Source organism: Eurosta solidaginis, chromosome 4 (assembly GCF_040869045.1).
Source record: "Eurosta solidaginis isolate ZX-2024a chromosome 4, ASM4086904v1, whole genome shotgun sequence".
Taxonomy (NCBI): domain Eukaryota; kingdom Metazoa; phylum Arthropoda; class Insecta; order Diptera; family Tephritidae; genus Eurosta; species Eurosta solidaginis.
The window spans coordinates 225,209,960-225,230,960 of NC_090322.1; the positions used below are offsets into that span (position 1 = coordinate 225,209,960).

The following is a 21,001-nucleotide window of genomic DNA, read 5'->3' on the forward strand; positions in this document are numbered from 1 at the left end:
ACTCGCTATGCGTTCGTGTTTACTAACACATTCTCAATTTGGTAACTGTGTAAATGTAGTGGTGCCGGCCGCTGCCTATAACTATGATCAGGTGGCAGCACCACCTAAATTTTCTTCTTATATACAACACAAGTCATATTTCTCTTTTACCCACATTGGAATATCTTATTTATTTAATTTTAATTTTCAATAGGTGGCCCCCTCTACTGAGAGGCTTGCATCTTCCCCGTTTCATCTTATACATGGCGGAACCATACAAGGTGGCAGCACGATGACATATGTATATAGAAACATAAATAAAAATTCCATGTATTTTGTGGTTGCAAAAAGATGGACTAATGTCAAAATCGTACTGCGCAGGAAGTTGAAGTGTGAAATCGTATTACAAAAGTACCAATCAAGTGATTTTCGGCGGTCACCTTTGCATGGTTCCGCCATAACCTTATAGAAGGGCAGCGGGTTGTGGGTGATGAATAACTGCTAGATTCTGCAATCCATATCGATATGGGGCAGGTACCTATTGGATGATTTGCAGCCAGAAAATATATTCGGCTGTATTTCATGCAGGCCTTCCCGACACCAACCGCGTGTACCGATGCCTTAACCTCATATTTGATAAATTGGACCGCTGACCCACCTTGTCGGATAGGTGAAGGTACGACCAAAATGATTCACATAGCATGTTATAATACAGATCACGATGCGTTGCGATGCATTGAACTTGGAGACTTAAGGTTATGGAAAGTCCATGTGCCTCGTGAGGTAGCGACAAGCGAGTCCGAATAGAGAAGGGCACGAAACGGAGAGAATAAGAGACTCATCCGACAGTACTGGGCGGCATTAATAATTGTCCAGCACTAGGAAGCCGCTAGAAATATTCGTTAGTGCCACTGGTATAAAGAGGAAGAGGATTTGCTCGGAATTTTTAGGCAAATTACGATAGACTTGATTGAGTTTGCCGCCGCCGTGCTGTGGCGGTAGCGTACTTCGCCTACCATACCGTAGATATTGGGTACACACGCCGGGCAAAGCAACATCAAAATCTTACAAACAAATTTTTTTAATCAAAAGAAAGTTTTTCTCAGCGGTGTCGTCCCTCGGCATTGATTTGGCAATCACTCTGAGTATGTTTCTGCAATGAAAAGCTTCTCAGTGAAAACTCATCTGTAGATGCCGTTTGGCTCCAGCCAATTTTTAGAAAAAATTAAAAGGAACACGATTCAAGAGAAGCTCGGCCTAAAATCTATCCGGAGGTTATCGCGCCTTACATTCTTTTTTTGATTGAGTGGTCGCCACTCTGGCAAGGAAAGCTCACTTGGACAACATGAGATTCCGTTGTAGACAATGGTGACGTAAGCTATAGCTACTAAGAGGAGTTCATGAATATGTCTTAGGCCTAGGCAACATTTATATGCGTCTCATAAAAATAGTACTCAAGGACAGGAAACATAAACGCAGCAAGCGAGCGAGGTAAGGAAGGACCTCGATGGCCATAAATCAAGAGAGCAAGAATAGGAAGATAGCAATGAGCAAGCTGCTCCTAGTCCTTTAGAAGAGTTTGACGTGGCGCTGATCTTAGTATCATGTCAGTCATCGGGAGGAAAGTTGTCTGGGCTCAACGCATACCATTTCGGCGTTTACTGCTAGAACCGAAAAGTGGTGTGTGAGCTACTGTCATAGTCAGGAAATACCTACACTATATATAAGTGTAAGGTAGTAGCTATCATTCTATTATATGGCTCACAGCATGAGTACTCCATCAGAATAGTTCAAAAGACTGGTAAGTGAAGTAATCCGCAAATACGAATACGTACCACAGCTCATGAAGGATGACGATGCAACCTATAGATGTGAGTTCTAATTTGATTATATACTTCAAAGTAGGTTGCAAATATCAAACAAAGGTTATTGTTAGTTATAATTTCCATTTATTGAGCTTACATTAACTAATTGATATTGCCTTGAGTTGAGAGCATGAAATGTCGAGGACTGTGCCAACTTTCAAAAACCATAAGATAGGAGTATCTCGGCTTAATGAGTTGGATCGGTGGCATGTTGAGTTTCAGGAAGGTAACTACGCCAAAATGCATATTTGGCGCCACAAAATCAGTGAACAGGGGCACGCTACAACGCGGGTTACTACCAGCTCTGTTGATCAAGTAAATCCCATTTAGCTTCCGTTGCTGTTTTCCGTTATCATAAAGAAGTAGTGACTGAACGCCGCAAGGTTCTTCTATGCATGTTAGCGCCCACTAGACAATTAGAATATCCTTTGTCTGGACTTCTAAACGACAGCGAATGAAAAAATAAAATCTCAATGAAAACCCCGTTCACAATTACTGAACGTCTGCTGTCTTAAAAGTTTCTGTCTAATTGCATACTTATGGACATAAGTAGATATGTACCTAGATATATAAACCTAGCAGACCAAGACACTAACTTTTCAATGACTGTAAATGTAATCCGTTAAACACATCTCTGCATCCACTCCACGTCTCGAGTTGTTTCATAAAAACTTTTTCAAGCGCATTTCTCAATTGCTAGCAATATTTTGTGTATTAATGTACAAATGTTGCCAGCAACATAAATTATGTCAGCGGTTGTCGGCATTCAAATGAGCAAACTCTAAATGCTGCTTTTACCAGGGTTTTGTTTTATTTGCTTTTATTTTAGTTTTTTAATTTTTTTGTTTGTGAAAATGTTGGCTAACGCTTGGTTGCCATCTTGTTTACTGCTAAACTAAACTGTGGTAATCTATGCATGTTGTTGTTGTTTCTGTTGTTGGTAGCCTTGTTGCATTGCACCATGTCATTCAAAAAGCTTGAAGTACTCACGTCTCAAATGCAATACTTTTCCAACAACTAAAACACTTCGTAAATATTTTATAGTGCACTTAAGCAGGTCTGCAAACTGCTACGAAACCCGTCGAGGTTCAGTTTAGTGGTTCGAGCTACCTATGGTACCATGGGTAGAGGTGTTTTCTGGGCTCCTCATCCGAACCCAGCATGCACGAGTATATTGCCAAAGGTTCAGCAAAAATTACGGCCCTTCACACGATTATAAAACAAATGGAACTCACTTTTTGTGTCTTTCGGAACATCGGTGGCAAGTATGAAAGTGCTTTGCATGAAGCTCTTCAAAGAACCTAGGTCGAATCCGAAATAAGGCAGTGGCTGAATTGGTTCACAAAACCGTAGGGCCAGCGATTGACCGCTTTTCGGAAAATAGTTCGTAAAGAGATGACTTTGGGGAGTTCATTCTCCTTCACTCTTAATTGTTGTCGTAAACTAGTTTATTGGTTTCTTGTGAACTTAAAAGATAGATCTGCCAAAAAGTTTCCCTACTAAAATGGCTTGCCAATTTTGGTCATCGAAAATTTCTGGATGCCCTGCACGAATATTATGTGGTTGGTAGAGTCATTGCTGCAAAACGGAGCTCGTTCTTTTAACTAGAAAATATATCCCACCAGACCGCCTTGGATACTGAATATTCCGTTAGTATAGAGCTAAAAATATCGAGATTTTACTAGTGGCGCAATTGAATGAAAGTCTTCCGCTCAAGTGGCAATATAACTAAAATCAAAATGATTTTCAAAAATTTTCCAAAAATGCACGCTCACTTAGCCAAGCGAAAGCCAATTTTCCGTTTATTACTCCAATGAAGGACTTTTGAGGAAAGAGTTCACACGTCTTAGCTGATTGATAAACTTACGACTATGATAGATCTTCTCTTATTATATATATCCGACACTCTTCTATGGGTCTAATAAAACTCAATGGACACTAGAAGCATACAAGCTTAGAGGTTGAAGTGGACATATATGAAGCTAACCAGTGGATCCCTTGGAATGTATCGCGTGATATTTGTTGACGTCTTTTGGAATTTTCATCAGCTTCGACTTTATCCCATGTAAGATGGATTAGGGATGGTGGAGAGCTTCTGTAGCGAATTTGAACTTAGCCTCAAATTCAAACTTCCCGTGCATTTTAAAATGTCTTTTAGCGGAGGTCGCAGAGACTAAAGATGAGCTAGATAGACTGCCGTCACTCTTTTGGTAAGAGAGTTAGGAGCCGCTTATCTAAGCTCATTGTGTTTATTCCTATATTATATCTCTCCTAATCGTCTGTGATTTCATCCAATCACCATTCCTGCTTCAGGATAACCGGCGCTCTTTTTTCTCTGTTGCAAGTTTGGGTGTCAGTGATGGTACTTTCTGAGTCGGCGGTTTTTTTAAATATTTCCATAACTTTGCCTAGCCGACGAGGCCTCGACATAAAAGGAAGATCATACGTTTTCTGAAGAACTTTAATCTATATCTTTCGACCCGTTCCAAAATTTCAAGCCATGCATCAGGACAGGCATGATGAAAAACATATAAAACGATATTCTTACTTGTGCTTACTTGTTAAATTTCCACTTAGCCGAAAGTAGTATAGTTTATTAAATATGCGTGCACATGTAAATTCTTCACAACGACTAAAAATCACGTTGAGTCACTGTGACCGCTACATACAAATGGCCATAACTTACTGCAACAGCATCACAATTTCGTTAGCCGTCACAATTACCAATAATCGCAATTAAATATAACGTTTTTAAAAATCACAGAATAAGTCACAGTTTCATTGTTTCATATTTTCGAAGCTCCTGTGGTAAAAGCTGTGGTTGGATACGTGATTGCGAGTATTGGTAAACATATGTATGAACAGCGATTTAGATCACATTGCTATGTTTTTAATGTACATTCAAAGTCATGGACTAAAATCACTGTGACTGAGAAGTCGCAGTTACACAGTGACGTTTTTTCCTGAAAATCTCATTGTCTATATAAAGAAGCACTTATTAGCTTCGTGCTCAATTGTTCAGCTTTTGGTAGGACAAGGCTAAGTAGCTCCGTCTTGGATTCTTCGGAGCTCCGGAAGTCTTATCCAAGGTTGATGCATGGCGGAACCATACGAGCGATAGCCATAAATCAACTTTTTTCCATCTGATTCGACATTTCAATTTCTGACGCAGTACGATTTTGATATTAATCCGGAAAATTATATACATCACCCTGGTGTCATCTTGTATATTTCCGCTATGGTTGATGTCAATCTTATCTTATCTGTATACATCACTGTTACTTTTTATTGCTATCACATTTGCCATTTATGCTGTTCAAATCAGCGACTTCCACCAATGGGCAGCTGCCGAAACACTTTGTAAAATAAGCAGTTGGCCTCATATGTAGTTGAATGTAACTCTAGTAGGCTCAGCTACTATCATGTAGTTACACCATTCTTTGGTAATGAGCTTTGGGTAGGTTGAACTTCATCTTGAGTTTGATATTTAAATTTGATATCCTATAGCTGTATTTCCCCTCACAATTCTTTTGAAACTCCGACTAACCTTAAATTTTGAAAAAAAAGTTGCTGTTCGGTTCAAAACTGGTTTACAGCCCTGCTTTCAAGTACCTACTTATGCAATTTTCACACTACTCACTTTAACGTTTTTGGTTTTATTTTACGTCCTTTTTTGCACACTCGTTATCTTTAACTAAAAATTATGTGCGAAATCTGTCCAAAATCTTTTTAACGCGTCTTTTGCATATTTGCTGATGCTTCACCCAAAACGAAATTATGTGCTTTTAGCAACAACAACAACAGCATGAAATGCTCAAGAATAAGTAGACAAGTAAATACTAATTAAAGCTCTAAAATTTTGGGAAAACTATTTTTCAGTGAATTCCTAAAAGAAATTTAGCGCAAGTCATACGCCATTCGCTTCGTTTGTGATTCGTTCGCTAAAAAGCAAATAACAGCTTATCAAAAAGTTCAAAATCTTTACTTAACTTCACTTATGGAGCTCGTCATCAGCGCGTTGGGTTAGCAAGTCAGTAAGCTCGTCAATCCTTTCAGTGCGTTAGTCAGTCTTTGTGTTTTTCTAGAAAGCTGATGCGTCTTTTATTGATTGCGACGAAAATTGGATAAGTAGGTGGTGTTGGAAGATTGTAATGTGAAACTCAGAGCTGAATATTGTTTCTAGAAGATTTGAACGATTATCATATTACCTACATAAATATATAACTTACAGCTGTATCGCTCCTAATAGCTGGAGTCTTAGCCTGGCAAGTGCAGGGCACGAGCACAGAACGTTCTCGATGGTTTCCTCCGCCAACCCGTACTTCCTACATATGCTTTCACTGACCAAGCCTAATTTAAAGGCATGTGACGCCAGAAGGCAGTGTCCAGTCAGAATACCCGCCATGAGTCTACAGTCCTCTCTTTTTAATGATAGAAGCAACTTTGTAAGTCTAAGGTTGTAAGACCTACACATAATCTTCGACACTTTACAGCCCCGCGCCTTTCCCGCTTGGTCGATCATGTGCACCTCTTGCCTTCGCCTAATCTCGCCCATTCTAATTGGGACGTCTACGGAGCAAGCTTCAAGGGATGCGCTCTTTTTAGCTAGTTCATCCGCTTTTTCATTCCCGTCTATTACCATATGCCCTGGGATCCATATAGATGTATGCTTCTTCAGAGACTGCTTACACTCTAACACGCATTTAGATGCTGTGCTATGCAAGATTATTCCCTTAATTGCTGGTTGACTGTCAATATAAAAGTCAACACGATTGCAGGTTGGGCTATTTTCTTCCAGAGTTTCTACTGCTTCGGTTACGGCTACTATTTCCGCTTGGAAAACGCTGCAGTAATCCGGCAGCCTGTAGGATCTGTTTATTTCCCGATCAGCACAGTATACCGCAGACCCTACTCCTTCCACTACCCTTGAACCATCTGTGTACACATGTATGGCCTCGTCGCCATTTGAGCATCCTTGCGCCAACCGTCCACCTCTATTGTGGCCTTAAGATCACCCTCGAAGCGCAGATAGGGAATCTGGTAGTCTGTTCGTCTTGTGATTGATGACGATATACTACTATGGCCGTATGGTCGGCGCTCAAGCTGCCCCGAGGCACCGAGCCTGGTTGCCGTTGTTAACGTTATGTTCTTTGCTACCAGGTCTACAGGTGGAATGTGCAGAATGAGATACAGTGCAGCTGTCGGGGTTGTTTTCAGGGCTCCCGATATGCTAAGCATTGATAGTCTGCATACCCCCTCTAATTTTTTGAGGTAGGTTGTTTTTTGTGTGGCTTTCGATTCAGTATTAGCTTCACAACTACTATAGCGAACAATGCAGGTACGACCCAGACGTATTTTCTATGTGGTCAACATGGGCACCAGGGGCACCAAAACATGAGCAATACAAATTTGTTCTAGAAATTTAATCTAACAGAAAGTAATGACGAGAATTATTGCATTATCGGGGCGAGGAGGAGTCTGAGACAAATCGTACTTAATTGTGGTTAGGTTATGTTGAACTGTCGGGGCAATAAGACATCACATGACTGAATGTGTCCATGGTGTTACCAGAATTTGTTTGACGACCAAGCGTAAGAACCCCAGTCAGGTGCCAGGACTTATATTGTGGAATAACTCCGTTCTCTTGGCAAATACTAGAAGTTTTTTTCTAGGACCTAGCCTAATTGCTACCTCAAGATCTGGCATCTCGCCGCCCCTAATAGCTGAAGCCTTGACCTGGCGAGTGCAGGACACGAACACAGAACGTGCTCTATCGTTTCTTCCTTCTACTCGCACTTTCTACATCTGCTGTTACTCACGAGGCCTATCTTATAAGCACGTGACACCAGAAGGCAGTGTTCAGTTCGTATGCCCATCGTGAGTTTTAAGTCCTCTCTTCGCAGAGATATGATCTAAGAAATTTTGCAGTACCGCACTTTTGTCCACGCCTAATTGATGAAGTACTACTGGCAAATATGACCGAAGTGAAGTCTCTGGAAGTCACTTTTACCTCCAATCTACTATGGAGGAAAGACGACAACAACACCAGATCAAAATCCACAACGCGATAATTATATGCAGATCCATTGCAGGAAACTTCTGGAAGGTAACCCAAGATCCTGCAATGGATATACACCATGATAGTTTGATCCATAATTAGCCATGCACTCATTTAGTCTATGTACGGCCCTCTTCGAACGGCCAATTGAACCTAATACCAATCATAGTATACCTCCAACGCTTGTTCGTACATGCCCAACGGTGACAGCGCAGGTGCTACCCTAGCTAACGACGCTAAATATTGTTACTGAATAGGCAGCAAGACCCATGAGGGTTGAAATCGCTAGGAGGGCTTAAGCAGAAGCTCAGTACTGCAGTATCAAAATAAAAAAAGAGTTTAAATAACGGGTCCTAATCATCCTGCATCCTGTAAATAACATCAAAAAGCTGTTTATGTTCGAAAAGCGGTTTAAAATAGTGCCAGAAGACACAACCACGTGGAATACTTCCTGAGTCGAAGCGCTCTACAGAAACACACCCTCATATGGTACACTAATAGCTTGAAGACGCCAGAGGGAATTGGGGATCTTCAATCGCAGAACCAAAAAGTAAATAAACCAATTGGACAGTTCTCGAACATTTTTCAGACTGAAGTTTTTACCATTAGCCTGTATGCAATTATAAACCTGCAACGAGGCTTCTCAGATTAAAGGCGACAGAATCTTCAGTTGAGGCTAGTTCCCCATGTGTCCTCGGGTGCCATAAGATCCTGGGGCATAGAGTGATGAATAATAACGAACAAGCCAACAGCCTAACCAGATAGCAAAAGGCCCATACTTTTCGCACTAATCTCGCAATCAGGGTTCCACACGATAAGATAACAGTTCATGCAGCAGTAGATGTATCTTAAAGGACAACACTGTTATTGGTCAAACTTATTTTATTAATGTAAAAAATAAAGAAACCTTATTATTTCAACACGCTTTTACTAGCATCACTTATATGTTTATACACATAAAAACAAAAAGATGTTACAGGGGCGCCCGTCATTTCACAACAGAAGACCTTCGTCATCATCTTATCAGTAACAACCGCCACTGAAAAGTTTTTGTTTTACTATCGACTTATTATCTAAAATAAAATTATAGTCGAGTTATCGGGAAATCGACAACTCTTCGTTGAAAAATCGATACATTTTCGATAACATATCGGCAACACTTCAATAACAAATCGACAAATTGATATGATGATAGCATATCCATCACTTTTTGATTACATATCGATAACTTTTTCGATAAGTAGTTGATAACTCTACTATAATATGACAATAACTTTTCGATAGCAAATCGAACGAATTGGTAATTCGTAAAAAGTTTATCTGCTTTCAAAGATTGCTCACGTTTCTTTTGCACGTTGCTGCATTGCAATTGGTTTAATCTTTGGATAAAATTCTGGAGCAGGAAAAAAAGGATACTCAAAAATATTGAAATAAATTTTCGCGAATGATCAAAATGGATGAGCTTACACCAGAAACATTTAATTAAGCGCAATATGTAAGAGACTCTGGCTGAAGACAAGTTGAGTGTAGTATTCAAAGAGCGGGATCTAAAAATTTTCTGATAAATTGTCGATAACTTTTCGATAAATAATCGACTATGTCTATATTTCGTCGATAACACACCCACAACAAACCAATAACTATGGATTCCCCCATTCCGTGAGCAGAACAGTTTAACCATCAATAAATAACACATTCGATTTCGAAATCATATTGTAACGAATTTTGGTAAATTCCGCTTATTTGAAACCTTCTGCTAACGTTCGAATCGCTAAACTGTTGAGTAAATCACTCCAATACTCAGTATTGCAAATTGGTCTTTATTTAAATTACTTTGGGAATAGTAGTTCACAATTATACTTCACAACCAGTAGCGTGTTTAAATCAAAACTGATCAGTTATTACTCAGCTTGCGCTGCATTTATACTCTCGGTTTCCTCGTTCTCCCATTTCTCCTAAGGTCTAGTAATTTCGCGAACTTCATGCTTGGTTACCAGCTATATACATGTATATTTGTAGTTTGTCATATGCGTGTGTATGTGTGAGTAACTACTTCGGGTGATGACTACATATTTGTATGTGTGATATCTCTTCGTCGCCTTCTACATAGATAAGAGTGGTTGCATTATTGTTGCTGTGCATTTATGTAGTAGCAGCTTAGTGATGCTAATATTCCTCACAATATCTTCTTGCTTTAAATTTTTTGCAAAATCTAGCAAATTTGCCAGTTAACAAATTTAAAACTTTCGAAAGCTTTTAAGCTCTCTAACTCGCATCTTTAATCAAATGCAAAATAGAAATCCAAATAAAGCGATGACACAGATAAAAATTCATTAGAAGCAACACAACAACAACAACACAGATAAAAAACGCTTATTCTCTAAATTTTATCATAAATTCTTAATAGCAAAAGCAAAACCTGTTGCTAATCACACGACTTACACAGCCAACAACAAAAACAAACACCTTACATGTTTCTTCCTCCCTCAATCTAAAAAACAAGCAGCGACAACAGATTTGAAAGAAAAATCTTTGGTTGATTATCAGCGCCATAGCGTTTGTCGGTGACAGTGGCAAAATAAGAAAGTCATATATAGAGGTATGAATATGTGTGTGTGTGTGCCCATATGTATGTATAAAGTGAATAGACAAAAGAAAGATTTGGTGGAATGAGATAGTCGTTGAAAAAGACCAAATACTTGTATGTACATGGCGCATTGGAAGCTAAATACTTCAAATAAAAATACATGCAAACAACAAAGCGAAACAGGTTTTTAGACAACAACAAGTCAAGTCGGCGTTGGGGCGACGTAGAGTTGGCTAAAAGACGGCAACTTGTTATGATTAAGTATGTATGGCAGTTTTAGCTGATGGCTTTTAAGTTGGCTGGTTGGTTGGATTGTCCTCGTTGTGGGCAGACAATTTACGTATATACATACCTTTATACTCTTATTAGTTCTTTATATGTATTTACCTGTATATATGTAAGTATGTACATATTTGACCAGTGATGTTTGTTTGTTTTTTGTTCATTATTGTGCTTTTCAGCTACTATCGAAATAAAAAAACAATTTAAATTATACAAAATGATGCCGCTTGTTCAAAGCGGTTCATGGCTTGAAGATCGGCCCTGACATTGCACGATATTCATTTTCTATTGTAAAACAAAACTTAATTGTTGTAGGTACTTAAGAAAAGTAGGTAGACGCGTAATTGATTAAGAAATTTTAAAGACAATGAGGCGTGGAACGCTTTTAAAGACAGCTGGAGATCAACCCAGATATTAGAAACAATAACAAGAATTTCTAATTAAGAAATGGAGTATAGGTACATTAAGAACCTGAATATATGTACAAAGCAAAGCATCGATGAGAAATTAATTTTATAATTTTAAAGGTCGTAAAGTTTTTGTGCCGTTTTAACTTTCACCTCATGCGTAAACTGAAAAATAAAATTTTTTTATTATACTAATAGAAAATATCAAAACTCTTAAAGCATGGAGTAAGGATAAGATTTTTGGTGTTGCCCATTTGATATGAGTTTATGTGGGTTTTTTCATTTCGTCATTCTTCTTTTTTTTCTTCTTCTTCTTCTTAACCTTCTTGTTTTATTCTCCACTTATTTTATTTTTATTTGTTTATTTCCTCTTTCCCTTTCTTCTTCTTTTTACTCGTCGTTTTCTTTTTATTGTGCTTTCTCTTCTTCTGTTTTTCTTTTTTCTACCTATTTTCTTTTGCTACTCACATTTTTCTTTTTCTTTTTATTTTTTTTTTCTTTTTACGTTTCTTTCTCTTCTACCTTTTATTCTTCTTATTCTTCATCTTTTTTCTTTTTCCTTTCTTCTTCTTATTTTTCTTCTCTGTCTTCTTATTTTTACTTTTACCCTTTTTCTCCTCCTTATAGTTCTTTCCCTTCCATTTTTCTCGTTTTTCTACTTCTTATTTCTCTCTTTCTTCTCCTTCTTCTTCACCTTCTTCTTTTTCTTCTCCCTTATGTTCATATTTTTCGAATTCTTCTTCTTCTCATTTTTATACTCTTCGTGCTCTTCTTCTTTCTGTTTCTCTTCTTCTTCTCCCTTTTCTTTTTCTTCCTTTTCGTCTGATTCTTCCTTCTCTTCGTCTTTTCCATCTATATTTTCATGGCTTGAGCATAGCCATACAAGTAGTTTCAGTCAACTCCATTTTTTTTCTGCACGCTGAACCCAAATAGACGCACGTTTCGTTATTACATGCGTTCGTCAAATGATCTTCTAGCGCAGTAAGGTGACGAAGATCAATTCTTGTCATTCATAAGTGCCTTTGAAACAACTTTCTATATCGGATCATCCCATCATAATCATATTTTGGCACTTTATATTTCCCAAGAGGGTAGTGGCGACCTTCTCCTCCAATCTGTAGTTTTCTTCCTGAAATATTTTCATCAAATTCTGGGGACTTCCTGCAAAAACATGCAGCCCCAGGTTGTGCCGATCATTGCCGGAAGGTAACCTAGTTTTAGTATTTTGACACTACCTGCCCTGGCACTCGAATCTGGAAAGTAAGCTATTGAAGACAAACACACTACCCATTGTGCCACGTTAGCAATGTAATTTGCCTAACCAGCACAGGTTTACGGACTTTTGTTTGCTTAACTAAGTCGAAGTCTATGTAAAACCCAAATTAGAATTTAATTTTGCTCTCTCCATTTTAGTGCGAGATTCAGCCTGCTTAAAACCGCGAAAATAATTATGCATACTGTGCGAAAGACTGAAGCCCAAAGAACCTTATCAATGCGGCTTCGAATCTCATAAATGTACCATCGAGCAAGACTCACGATAAAAGATTCGACACGGGTAATTTTTTGGTCGACATCAGAGCAGCTTTTGGCAGCACGAAAATAAGTTGATTGTACGCTACTCTGTTTGATTTTAACTTCCTTACAAAGCTAATTAGGCTATGCCAAATGACATTGATAAACACCACCAGCTCTGTAAGAATGGCCTAAGAAATGCGCCGTAAATTCTACCTTTTTGGATTGCAAAGATGCAAAAGGAATAAGACAGTGAAGGACTTCGTCTATGTCGGAACCAGCCTTAACAGCGAAACAATGTCAGCTCAGAAATCATACGGCGACTAACTTTTGTCAACAAGTGCTAGTTTGTACTGAGGAAACAATTGAAAAGGAAAGGCCCCTCTCGGCCAACAAAAATCCCGCTCTACAAATCACTCTTCATATCTGTGCTGATGCATTTCTCGGAATCAGGAATGCTGTCGAGTGAAGGACAGATGACCCTTGGAGTTTTCGGAAAAAAAATCTCTCCATAAGATTGATGGTGTGTGGAAGAAAAAAATAATGATGACCTATATAAGCTTTATGCAGACATGAAGATGGTGCAACGAACTCAAGCTCAAAAGCTTCGATGACTAGTTCATGTTATGCGAATGGACGAAGACACTCCGACAATCGATCAGCGTATTTGGAAGCAGAGGAAGGAGGATACATCCGTTGAGTTGAGAGAGAGAGGCGGCAGAAGTCTTGATCTGCTTTGGTGCTCCAATGGGCGTCTCTTATTGCCAGTCAGGGATAGCTGATGTGACTTATAAGAAAACAGCCAAACTTGCCCAAATGCTTAAGTCGAAATTCAAGCAAGATGAGTTGGGTTAATAGAGCTTTGGGGGAGGAATTCTTTGTTGTACATGATCTCCTCACAAGTGAAACTAAAGTCATTACGCAGGTCTTAGGCTTCTCAGAGCACAGTATGGATTATTTATTTATTTATTTATTTATTTATTTACCTCGTATATTAAGTATCCGTAGAGAAGTTAGATTAAAACTGATCGCTGGAAGCAGAACCCGTGGTGGTATAACTGATGCATTGGGCCGTTCAAAACGCCCATATTAAGAGTTTCAAGTACCTATTGGGGTGTTCTGCTAGATGATCATCTGTGGCACGCAATGAATTGAGGTTTTGACGACTTAAGGAGGCCTGACGTGAAAAATTTTAGAGCGCTGTCCTAACAGCTCACCGCGGTGGTGTTTTCGCTTACCACTCCAAAGGTGTTGGGTTCAAGGCCCGAAAGACACATCATCAAAATCTTTTGAAAAAAATTTTTCAATTTGAAAAAAAAAATCTGCGCGGGGTCGTACCTCCTTCCCATTGTATTTCTGATATGAAAAGCTACTCAGCAAAAACTCATCTGCTTGCAGATCCGGAATCTTCATAAAACATGTAGATCACCGTTTGTAGAAAAAATTAAAATTATTTGAAGGCGTTCCTTGTCAATTGTAACTTTTTTAAGTATCAAGAAGAACACTCAATTAGTGATACACTTGCAATCCAGAAAGCTAATATTAGAACTATTTGAATGCAAAAAATCCATAAATTTAAAAAAAGAAAACACTTACCATGAAAATATAAAAAGCACTCTAGCCTTTAAAACCTGATTGCCTGGTTGTACATTTCTTCTTAGTCAAACATTTGCCATTATCTTCAAAATACAGATAATCCTGCAGCGCGCCTTTTAATTCACAACCAAACAAAGATCTGACTTTCCATCCTTTTTTCCTTTTGCATCAGCTGATTTATTTATTTAAGAGCTCAATTTCGCTTTCAAAATAGATTTCTATTTTGCCTTTCAATTTAATTTTATCATCTTCCACTTTTTTCCATTTACAAACACACACACGTACGTTATTACAAAATCTACTTACTTTAATTCGCACTTTTTGTTTTAAAAATAGAAATGTTTTCCTATATTTCTGGTTTATTGCACAAACATCTTTATTTTAAATTTTGTTTTGTGATTCACTGAACTTTTTTAAATAAATTTTTTTTTTCTTGAATTTTACTTAAAACTGGCGAAAGCGCTGCTCTCTGGCGTCCGCTTTCTTTTCCGCTTCCTTTTTTGTCAACCGCTCACAAACGCAGCGTACTTTTTTTCTTTCGCTTTTATTATCTTAACTTTTCTGTGTATTTTTTAATCAATGCACTGATTATCATCTTTTTTATTTAATTTTCTTTCACAAATTCCAATCTACAGTTGGATACGCACTAAATTCCACTATAAAACCGCTTTTTCACCAAATAACGTCACACAAGTTTTGTTTTGCTTCCGTTTATGTTCGACATTCACACTTTATCTATCACGATTCATCCGCTTTGTATTCCGTTACCTTCTACGGCTTTCCGGCGACTGTAATTGCTTTACTGACTTTGGTTATTGCTTGTATTTGAGCATTGCCTTTAAGATTCATATGTGGCTCCAATTAATTTTCCCACATTTCCACCTTTCGAATTCGCCGTTCGAGCATGTTGCATGGGGACTTCGAACTTGTTCTGACCACAGTGTTGTGAATTGAAAATGTTTTGATATCAATATAGATAGATAGATAGCTAGCTTTTAAGTTAGTTTAGGTAAACGTATAGTGGATGCGTTGTACCGAGCAGAGACGTAAATTTAAAGATAATTAATTGGTCATGGTTGCGCGAGGCTTTGCCACGCGCTTAGTACACATATCTACTTTGGTTCCGTAATATTTCTATTTAGCGTTATTCCAAAAATAAAAACTCATAGCTATGAAAATTTATGGATATTATATATTATTATCTTTATACAATTGCAATTGCCTTTTGATTCATTTTGAATTTTGGAGCGGAACAATATGGGCGCACAACGGACATATTTCCTAAAGCAATATCTTGATCATTTGCATAAACTAAATACGGCAAATAATATGTGGCATAAAGTTTTGTAATAGGTCTGCTATTATTCTGTGTTACATTTCTGAGGTACCAAGGTTTCATAAAGCTGTAGAAAACCCGCAATTCAAAACGACATAGTAAAATTAATGATTGTAACGAGGCCCTATCGCGCCTCTCCTGGAGTCTAGTGGTGCAACCAAAATTTAAATACTGTCTTTGTACGAGAATCATGGGCATTTTTCTTACAAATTGGCGGGACGGGACCTTCTTGTTTTATGCCGACTCCGAACGGAATCTGCAAGACAGATGAGTTTTCACAGAGAGCTTTTCATGGCAGAAGTACACTCGGAGTGCTCGCCAAAACACTGCCATGGGGCGACCCCGTTAGTAAAATGTTCTTCTACTTGAAAAACTTTTTTCTATAATTTGATCTTGCTTTTCCCGGGGGGTGAACCTAGGATCTTCGGTGTGGTATGCGGAGCACGCTACCATTACACCATGGCGGTCGCCAATTTCGCTTTAGACATACATTTACATACAAAACCAATTGCAAAATGAGAGAGAGAATCGGCTGCTGCACACCACACTCTGAGCATATGTATCAAATAAATTTTTTGTTATAGGTACCTTTGTGCTCCACTCATTTTCATGGAATATTAAGAAAGTTTTTATATTTGAGAACGGCCGTGTTTTTGTTGAGGCATGATTTGGGAAACAATTTTGTAAATAACGGCAACCTGTTATACATATGTGCGCATGAGGTGAGTGCTGCCAACTCTCTTTGTACTGATCCGGATTTCGTTCCAGTGAGATTTGATTGTGTTCCAGAGCTTGATAGCTCATTGGGGCGCCTAAGAATATACTTTTAATACGCGTTGGTCCTTGCGCCCTATTTCTGTTGGCGGCAGTGTTGCCACCTATGGGTGCGTTTAAACGCAGTTGCGCCGCACAGCGCGTGTTACCCGTGCTTAATAATGGCGAATATATTATAATTAAGAAACAAATAAATTCTGAATTTATAATCTTCTTTGAGAGTATATCACCCATTTCTGAGATATCAAGGTTTCATAAAGCTGTAGAAATGGAGCTAAAGCAGCTCACTTTACATATAGAAATCTTAAGAAATCAGATCGCATCGTACACTATGCAGTAAATAAATGCCGGTCAGTATGCTTCTAGGAAGGGCAAATGATCCCAGAAATCAGTAAAGCTTCCTAATTCGTAGAGATGTTTTTTGCGCCTTTTTAGACATATCCTTATCAGAATGTGATTTTTGTTACTTTGACAAGCCGCAGTTCAAAATGGCATACTAACACTAATGCTCGCAACGAACTGCCCACAGGGTGAGACCATATGGAGCCTCTTTTGGAGTCCAGCGGTGCAACCAAAATTGAATAAACTATCTTTGTATGAGGGCGATGCTGTCAGCGGGACTGAGCCGAGGATTCTAAGATTAATACACACCATGGCCGACTATATATATATTTATATATAAAAATATGCGGGATAACTTCCGGGCATGGGATTTCTGAGGTAGCCCGCGATTTAGAGATACTAAGACATTATTTTTTTAATTCAAGAGAGTCTCTAGTTGTTCCATGTGCAATTTTTAAGCCGAATTTCAAAAGCGACGAATATCTGCATTTCGTTTTAATATTATAGTGAAGTGTGAAAAATAAAAATCTATATATATATAAAGAAAGGCTTAAATGTGTTAGTTGGTCGCCGGTGTTTGAAGAAATGTGTCGGTCGATTTTGTTCAAACTTTCACACAAGTCACTAGGTGGTTATTACATAAGTTTGCCTGCGATCGACGTACAGGGTCTCGAGATATAGGCCGAAAGGTGGACCCGGCTATCCCTAGGATGTGTTTATAGAATATGGATAACAATAAGCTGTTGATGAGTGCTTTAGTACAGAGTAATATATTATACCGCTGAGTGACTAGGGTCTCGAGATATAGGCCAAAACGTGATCCCGGATACCCCTAGAATGTGTGCGTAATACGGATATCAAATGAAAGGTGTTGCTGAGAGCTTTAAAGTAATTTTCATTGTGATATTCGATTTAGTCGCATCAACCTGGGAAACTGATAAATATGCATGCGAAGCCGAAATAAAGATATGAGCTAATAATACCCACATACCTATTTACATACGTCCTATTCAATCTGCCTGAAATTTGGTATATAAATTTGCCTATATTAGTATTTACGGTCCTTTTTTCCGGGGAGTAGACCAGAGACGGACTGTGACTGAGATTAGGACTAGGACTGGGACTGAGACTCGGAGTAAGACTGGGACTGGGACTGGAACAAAATACATACCACCCTCTGGGACAGGCAATACAGGATGAAGAAGATTGAGAAGAGCTTGAGAGAAGAGAAAAGAGAGTAGGAGGTGGAGACTGAGAAAGTGATCGAATAAGACGAAGATGGAGGTAGATGAAGCGAAAAAGACGGAGGGAGGAGTGAATGAAACGATTAGGAAAAAGTGTAGAGGGGGGAGGGCAGAGTTAGATGGGAACGGCTTATTAAATTGTATGCAGATAGGCCAAATTTAGGGCAGAACAACGTCTACCAGGTCTGCTATTATTTATAATATAATAGCATAAGGCGAAGTTGTCTACGCATCTCGAGCAACTGTCATGACAATTTCTCACAGATTAAGGTGCTGCTTGAGCTAAGTCCGATGCAAATAGTATTTTATCAAATACAAGCCAGCTTTTTCAACATCTTCCGTTACTGACGAGGCTTAATTTTTAGGCTTGTTTCGTCGGAAGGCAGTGTCCAGTTAGTATGACCATCATGAGCCTTCAGACTTGCCGCTTCAGACATATAAACAATTTTGTAAGGCTTAAATCGTAATATATGCACATTATCTTAAAAAATTTGCCTCGGAACTCCATTTGTCAAATTTATAAGCAGAATGGTTTCTATTTCCGCAATTCTAACTAAAGCTTTTTTTTCTTTTCTGGAAAAAATGTTACCCCCATGTTACACTCTTAAACTCTAGCTTTTGAACTGGGTAACTGCTCTGCAAAATGGCTAAATTTTTAGGTGACGGGCCCCTTTTCTTATATCTGTAAGACATATTTTGTGAAAGGAACACGCAAGCTTGCAAGAGAGCTGACAAGAAGCAACAGGGCAACATTATTTTCAGAAAAGAAAAAGCCATCAGTTAAGTGCGAGGGAAACATGTAAACAAAAGTCAGCTGTTTGGCTTGTTCTGGTGTATCAACAATCGATTTTTGCGACTTTTTCTACAAAATATTCACAACTACCAATTTAACCGGGGCGAAAACCAAAAAGTGCCAAATAAAGCCATATTGTTATCCACCAACCAAGTTAATAGGGCCGTTCCATTGGTTTATCGAGCTCTGGCTCTGGCTCAAATCTCATTGGAACGATCTGGATCAACTTTATGAGAACTGGCAGCACTAATATAAAACATCTGTTTTGTTGAAAATAAGAAGAAACGTACACAAAATTTTAAGATACTGATAGAATTATTAACATTTAAATAGTTTCACACGTAATCAAACTATTTATTTTCCTTACATCATCTCCAAGTTGTTTACTCTTTCAGTGTTTTTGCTTTTAAATATGGCGAATTCTTTTATGTATACACAAATGTACACATATTTAGTTCAGTGCTACAATGGCTCAACTATATGGTTGGCTCATCTCACCAGCTGATTTTATTTTTTTCATTTCACTGTAGTAGGGATTGTCAGAAGGAGATGGCAAACTTAAAATGAAACCAACGAATTTACAACATTTTCTTACTACATACAAATGCTGCTAAGTTTTATGTTTTCATTCCATTCCATTCGTCTAACAGCAACACTCTGATTTTGGCAATGTGATCAAATGTATGTTGTTGTTGTAGAGATGAACCAACCATATAGTTGAGCCATGAGTGCTACCAACTCAAAAGTGGTTAGCTGTCAAAAAATCTACTACAGAAAACGAAACGAACAGAACTGCTATACGGATCAGAAATTGAACCAGATAAATATCAGGATCACAACGTTGTTGTTGCATTTGCATGTTAAATTTCTATCCGTATCTCGCTCAAGTCTTAATGGAACGTAACTAATATCTAACTTCTAACTTATCTGAAGATGGTTAAAATGGCCCTAAATAGGTAAACCATATCATTTTAATTTGCACAGTACTAGCAGCAACTTTTCTTTACTTCGTCTCAATTTTGTTCGAAACCAGCAAAGTGTTTACTACCCAACAACTTAAAACATGCAACCCAACAATTGTTGCTGATGTGATGACGATGACTATGCCTTGCATTGCATAAATCCCTCCTCCTGCCATTTTTGCCTATTTTATTGCTGTTTTTATTTTGTTGTCATATCGGTTGTTGTGGAACATTTTTGGCCGGCACGGCACGCAAACACTTGTTGCATATTTACTCTTCCACACCACATCTTTTCATACCAACTCACAATTTATTGAGGCCTTATAAAATACATAGCCGACTACTTACTGGCTCGAAAAAGGGATGAGGTCGTTGTTGCTGTTGAAGATGATATAGGTTGCCACACCATGTTTTCATTTGGGACCAAAATTCACGGAAAAAAAGAACCAAATCTCAAAAAAAAAAAGGACCAAATTTTTGTTTTATTTTATTGGTATATAAGGAGGTCGTATTCATTGTAAAATACAAAACTTTAGGATGTTTCCATGGTTTCCTATATAAAATTTTACTGGACATAATAAATACTTTGCTTAAATTCAAGGAACAACCAAAAATAAAATGTAGTTCATGGTATTATATTTTCATATTTCTAGAATAGGTGTATGTCGTTCATCAACCTAACGTTGTGAACCTAGATTTGCTCACAAAGCTTTTAGTTCTAGCATTATGTTGTTGGTTGCAATGAAATAAAATGTATAGCGCAGCTAAGTTTTAGTAAGGAAGGGTTCAAAAATTTGCGTTCTGGTCGAACTATGTGGAAAACTCAGTAGAGCATAAATGAAGCTAAGCAATTTTGTTAGTTCTATTTCTATAGATGCTTACTTTTTCTCTTAACGCTTAAACTTTATATCATAGCCTAGATTCAGTAAGTGTGAGTTTTTATACCTGGCATCAGGGGTTAATGCTAGCACCTACGGGGATAATTTTACACAAAATATTTCTTCCAAAATCAAATCTCTTTTGCATTTGCTGCAAAAGCTGAATATAAAAATAAAATTTTGTAATCGCATTCGTTGTATATTTATAAAGTTATCGCCTTCAAGAAATATTTCTGCCTTCCAGTTAAAATATTTCTTGTGCTGGGTGAAAAAGATTTAAATATCGACGTGCCTTCACAAACTCTCGATATCTCTCGGAAGGCTTGAATTAATTATGTGGCAAGTACACTTAATACAAAATAAATTAGTTTAATTCTTTTAATTAG

General features: G+C 38.1%; 1 protein-coding gene across 2 annotated transcripts in view; it reads right to left on the reverse strand.

The window, feature by feature from the left end:
- Nucleotides 1-15,090, reverse strand: part of mgl (megalin) — an 822,751-nt gene extending 807,661 nt beyond the window's left edge. The window contains exon 1 of one of the 2 annotated variants that reach the window (XM_067784870.1): nt 14,593-15,090. The gene's annotated coding sequence lies outside the window, so the exon portion shown is untranslated. Of the gene's footprint in view, nt 1-14,571 lie in introns of both variants that reach the window. The other variant, XM_067784871.1, reaches the window with a different exon arrangement.
- Nucleotides 15,091-21,001: the final 5,911 nt, after the last annotated feature.